Below are 6000 nucleotides of genomic sequence, written 5' to 3' on the forward strand. Positions count from 1 at the left end.
TAAATGGCACTTCCGCCCATTTTTCCGCCGTTATTGTGCGCGCGGGGATCTGAGATCTGAGGGGAGCTATGGGCCAATTTGGTCGATTGACGCACGAATGGTCGATTATAATTTCATATCGAACGCTGGCCGTCATGAATAATAGATACAGATTGTTTCCATTCTCGATACTCGTCAGCCGAACCTTTCATCGCAAATGCTCGTTCGCATTCCGCAGATTTCTTACCCCAAAAGGTATCCCGTAAATATAAATGAGCGATTACGGTTTATGCAATTGAAGGCTTTTATGGAGTGGCTTATAAAACGAAATACATACACAAGTTAAAATCGTGGAATTGAAAATGCTCAGAAGGTCTATAACATTCTTACTATTAAAATAATCGACAGCCGATATTGCCTTGATTTAATTCTCCTTAAACGATCGCGATAGTGTTGAAAGAATCTTTGACGTAAAAATTTTTCGTCTTTGCCACTCGTTCGTTTTCAATCAATAAATTATTCGCTTGATACGGAAAACAAGCAGCACATAATTCGACTCTCTCTCTCTCTCTCTCTCTCTCTTTTTTTTTCTCACTTTTTTTCACTACACTTACGAACTTTTCTTTTCATATTCGTCTGGGCTGCCGCTTCGCGCCGATTCTCGCCGACAGCGTCGCGTGCAGCGGCACGTTAACTGCATCGTTGTAAAGCAGATTTCATTTAAAGAGGCACAACGGAGGCGGAAAGGCTGTAAGAAAAAGAAGAGATACACGGAGAACGCATGTGGCTCGGCTATGTAATTTTCATTCGCACTCGTGGCTACTCTTAACCGCGACTAGGGCCAAATAATGGAATACCTATACAGGGTGATTCATGATTAAGTCAGGGAACTACACATGCAAATCCCGGGTAAAGTTAAAGAAAATATTGATGAGTGCATAATTTTAAGTTCGAAGGAATTAAGTTATTTAAATATATATAAGTTTTCTCTGATATTAATTAAGATCTCTTTTCTTTCTTACTGACATCGAAGAGAACATATTTATTATCTCACAAAGATTTAGTAAAAATAATAATTAACTTTCAGATGGTTTTTAGTAGATCTTTTAATAATGGTAAATTTATAATAACATAGTTGTTAAACATGGCTGTTTAAAACATTGAAAATTTGGAATCTCTTAATTACCTTAATTTATATTCTTTTAATCAAAATAGGAGAAGAGATTTTCATAATTAAGAATGTGTTATATTTAATAAAACATCGTAGAAGATTTAAATGTTGTTTAACATTGGTTCAATAATCAAGAGATCTGAATTTTTATTTTTCGAACGTCTACTATCTTGATTTATTTTAATCCTAAACGATTAGCAAAATTGAACCGTTTTTTTTTTGCTTGTTTCTCCCTCGGTTTGTCATTTTTGGCTATCAGTTTTAAGTAAAAGTTTTCGATCCAATTGTGTATCGTCCTGTAGGAAAGTTTGACATAGAGTACCGGTGAATGGAGGCGGGACTGTTGCAAGTTGGGAGTCGCGGCCGGATATTCTTTTCGATTTTAGTATCATTGGCGGTAAATTAAAAGCCGGCCCTCAAAGGTCGAGATTGTTAGCGAGAGCGGTACGTTGTGCACGCAAACGAATTCTAAGTCGATGTAGTGCACGAACGAATACGCGCGAGATGCCCGCGGCGTCGTTATTCTCAACCATGCAACGTTAAATGCGGCTGACCGATCCTCGTGCCTTGTTAACCTCGAACTTTCATCTCTGTTTCCGTCAAATAAAATTAGATTTAGCGTAAATGTGCGGTTAAATAGAAATGACATTATTACCCTTGAACGCTGATATAAAACGAGAGAATGTTTTAAAGATGTCTTACTTAATTTTAATTTAATACTTTTTTACCTTTTCTTTATTTCTTATCGAATTTTATATACATATATAATTATTGTAAAGAATGAAGTATATTTTGCATATATAGAACCTAAAAAATTATTTTATCTTTAATAACTTTGTTCTCATTAAAATTATTTTAAATTATAAAATAATTACTCTACCACGCACGCACGTGTAAAATCCTAAATTTTTAGATTTGTTGTTTTTAATATATAAAAGAGATTGAATAGTTTGTTGATCACAAAAACAGAAAATTATATAGCAAAAATTGTCCGTGGCCTTGAGATAGAATATGACAGAATAAAATTGGGTTTTTTTTACATTGCACTCGTCTTGTAATGAAGATCGTGTCGAACATCTGTTACAATAAGCTCGATATATCACACGTTGAACGAAGATCATCCCTTCGTGATTTATTACACATTATATCTGAGCATTATTGGACTGCGCATCGCGCGGCTTCAACGCAGCGCCTTAAATGACGTCCATCAAGAAGCGATAATTAAAAAGAAGAAAGTTTAAATCGCTTGGACGTGCACGAGATCGGCCATCTGCTTCGCGCGATTAGAATAAGATTGGCGTAAGTCATGCTTACATGAAATTTTGCTATTGAAGCAAGGTCAAATCGAATTAAAGATTGTATTCGTAACTTTGCATCCATTTAATTTCTAGCAATTGAAAAGTCTAGCAAAAAAAAAAGTCAAACAAATTTTTGAGAAATTATTCTTTGAGCCCAGCAAAATCGTCATTTATTGTGTGTGATTTCTTATAAAATCTCTTATACTATATATTATATAACGTTAAATATCTTAATAATTAAATTTTAAAAAAAATTTTTATTTAAAAATCTACCTGAATATAAATGAGTAACGCAATAGTGATCTTTTATTTAAATTTTAAGATAAATATATAATTTTGTATAGTTTTTAGTTTATAAAACTACAGCTGCTTTCATATATTAATTAAAGAAATTTCTGCTCAAATTTAGCCGAAAAACTTCTCCTAAAAATTTTAAGATTAGACGATATTTCTTACAAACAACATTACAAACTTAAAGTATTTTTCAAATTCATTTAAATCTATTTATTTTTAAAGATTTTTTTTCAAAACTACATGTGTAATTTAAAATGCCCAACGTACTCATTTTTCATTCATGCGATTGTCATTGACATAATTGACAGGCTAGGAATATGAAAGAAAGAAAAAGAAAGTTCTTCATTGCGCTGCACACAACAATACATTTTGACTTTGATGCGCCTACCATTGCGACTTGAGAATTGAACAAGAGTCCGCTGCAATCGAGAAAGAGACTTGCCTCTTCTCTCCAGAGAGCATATTTCTTTGATTTCGATTTTTGTCCCGCCTTGCCACCCCTTTCACCTCTCTTTTCCCCTTACCCGTGAAGAGCTCAAGACCGGTTAATCCAGATTAACTTTGAGCTCGAGCACATGTACGCATACACGGCAGTGCGCGTATCGTATATATTGATAGATATATGAAGTGTAAAAGTTTCATGTGTGATGTCTAGACAGATTTGCTCAGCTTCCGCTGCTCGTGAAAAATCTTTTCTTACGGTCTCATAAACCTGTTTTGCGAAAACGCTTTAATCGCGTTATTCAAAGAGATTATTGATATATGAAAATTATATTTTGTTGCCAGAATTTTGAACTTGATAGCGATAGTCTAATACCATATGTCATCTACATCTGCACTCATACGCTGTTTTGATAATAAACGAATACAATTATCAAAAGGATAATGTTAAATTAAATTACTCTAAATTTTTCATATGCGAAAAGATTGTTATAAATATTATATTAGTCAATTTTGTAATGTATAATCTATACATATACATTATATATTTACCAATGATATATAAGTATGTATAATGTTAGTATAATTGCATTATATTATATATATATTATATATGTTTACTATAAAGCAATATTTTTTTCGATCGTTTTTGTCTAATTGCGCGATAGTTAAACATGAAGCAATTTTGTCTATGATATTTTAATTTTTGATGGAAATAACTTTCTATTACATTACTATATAATAATTATTAATGTTAATAAAATAAACACAAGCTACATAAGATAAATGTACCAATGCCTGGGCACGTAACCTATGTCTGGATATTTTTATTATTTTAAATCTTAAATAAGTTTTAATGCGAATTAAAATCAAAGAATAAAAAATAAACGTATTTTTCTTGTATTATATTTTTATCTTTGATTTTGGTTTTATAGTTATTTAAAATGATAAAGGTGTCCAGACATAGGTGTTCCGGCATTGATACATGTACCTTACATTTATTTATAAACGTCTTGCTTTCTTCATTTTATATAGATGTTTTATTACATACGCGTATAAAAAAAATTAAAAATTTCCGATTATGAACGATGTCCTCGGACGCAACTCTGTACGTCGCAAATTGGTTGTAAGCGTTGCGAGTTATCCACAGACGCATCAATTTCTATATATCCCTGACCCGAGTTTTGCACCAAATGACGAACATTGTAACACTCAATGCGCTTTAACGAGAATGCGTGTGCGATGCGCGACGGTTGGCCGGGAGGGTATAGGATACTTTACGTACAGGTCCTTGGAAGCTGGTAACGCGATTACGCGAGATCCCGGCGAGATCTGATCTCGACGACGGGATTAAAAGCAATCGCGAGGCGATCGAGAACCGCCATTGGGTAATAAATGCGGCACATAATGAACCGCCTTTATCTAGCGGACTCGTTGAAAGCCGCCGCCGTTCGTGAATGTAAATTTATTCTCCGTGCGTAACACTCTTGCCCCCAAGGATAGCGCAAGTACGGCGGAATCTCGTTTACATTGGACACACTACAATGTCCAGCCGCTGAATGAAACGTATTACTACTTTAAAATTTTGCTGCTCCATACCATAAATTTTTTGCAACAAAATGCAATGAAATCTAAATGATCATCGAAATACAGTGATTCACGAAATTATTGAAATGTACTACACGACATAATTACACAAGTTTATGAAATTTTTTTTTATTATTTTGAACAGACAAGGCGCTTTTTGTACTAGATGTTTGGATCCTGAAAACGATACCGCAAGCCAAATTTTATCAGCACGTCAGATTTTCGAGACATTTTTTATGAAACTTTTAAGATAACGTTAATCTCTCTTATATTAAAATTTCAAATATCGCAAAAAGGTCATTTTTCACTCATTAAAGCTCAATTATTTCGAAAACTTAACGTGCTGAGAAAATTTAGCTCGCGACATTGTTTCAGCATTCAAAAATCTATAAGAAACACCTTGTTTAGTTTAAAATAATTGTTGGCTGTGTAAACTTGTGTTATCTATAACTAATTGATTAGAAGAAATCAATCGATAAAAATGGCCTTTTAATATCAATATAATATATACATATAAACAAACAAATATTTATGATCTTGCTACAAATATTTTCTCCCACAAAATAAAAAATATTAGTACGATTTGATTAGTTTCAGGTCACTGTATATTACGGACAGATGAAGTAATAAGTCATTATTGAAAATGAAATTAAATGAATTATGGAATAACATTTTACGTATCAATCAATTAAATTTGTTGCATTATGGTTTCTTAATTTGCTATATTTTTTATCTTCCGATGTAAACAAGATAGACGTAGTTTACAGGATGTAATTTACATCCACAATTTGCGTGCTGTTATTGTTAACATAATAATTTAAATATGCTTTTGCTTTGATGAGAAATTAAGACGTACGAGTCTAAACACCAATCTAATCGTATTTTTTAATACATAGAAAATTCGTTAAACTTTCTTTATGTATGGTATCCGTGTTATAACAAACTTGCTGTACAGAAATAACAGACATGAATGCATAAAAGGACATGTGCATCTGTCAAGTACGTACCAGCAATGTCCCGAGTTTAAACGAGCCCTAGAAGCGCGCATAATTTAGTTGCACTGATATGCATTCATTCGCGAAACACACGCTACTTCTCATGGTGAAACAACGAGCCTGTTCAGGATCACCATCTAGAGATGAACGACGGAGCTCTCTCGAGCACTCGGTGGTCACCAAAACCTGTCCGACACTCCGAGTGACTTCGACATTTTTCACGGATCGTCTTCGA

This window comes from Temnothorax longispinosus, chromosome 9 (assembly GCF_030848805.1).
Source record: "Temnothorax longispinosus isolate EJ_2023e chromosome 9, Tlon_JGU_v1, whole genome shotgun sequence".
Taxonomy (NCBI): Eukaryota; Metazoa; Arthropoda; class Insecta; order Hymenoptera; family Formicidae; genus Temnothorax; species Temnothorax longispinosus.